The following is a 462-nucleotide window of genomic DNA, read 5'->3' as shown; positions in this document are numbered from 1 at the left end:
TCATGTCTAGCTTTTCATCCATCAGTACCCCCAAGTCCCTCTCAGCAGGGCTGCTCTCGATCCTTTCTTCCCCCAGCCTGTATTGATACTGGGGGTTACCCCAACCCAGGTGCAGGACCTTGCACTTGGCCTTGTTGAACCTCATGAGGTTCACACAGGCCCACCTCTCTAGCCTGTCCAGGTCTCTTTGGATGACATCCCTTCCTTCTGGTGTGGCAATAGCGGGCTGGAGGCAACAGAAAGGCTAAGCAGGAAAGGAAGCCAAACTGCACCCCTGCATCCCCTCTCCAGCTGGCAGTGGCTGGAGAGCGAGGATGCAAGCACAGGCCAGGGACGGCACTTGTGAAGATCAGTGGCGGGGCAGTTTGGGTCCGGACAGCCAGCACAGGCCTGCATCAGGACGGGGGAGCGGAGCAGGCTGGCAGGGGCAAATCGCACCGGTGGGTGCGGCATGGCCCCGGG

The sequence above is a fragment of the Egretta garzetta genome, unplaced genomic scaffold, assembly GCF_000687185.1.
Source record: "Egretta garzetta isolate BGI_Z169 unplaced genomic scaffold, ASM68718v1 scaffold40, whole genome shotgun sequence".
Classification (NCBI taxonomy): domain Eukaryota; kingdom Metazoa; phylum Chordata; class Aves; order Pelecaniformes; family Ardeidae; genus Egretta; species Egretta garzetta.
Note: the sequence above shows the minus strand (reverse complement) of the source record.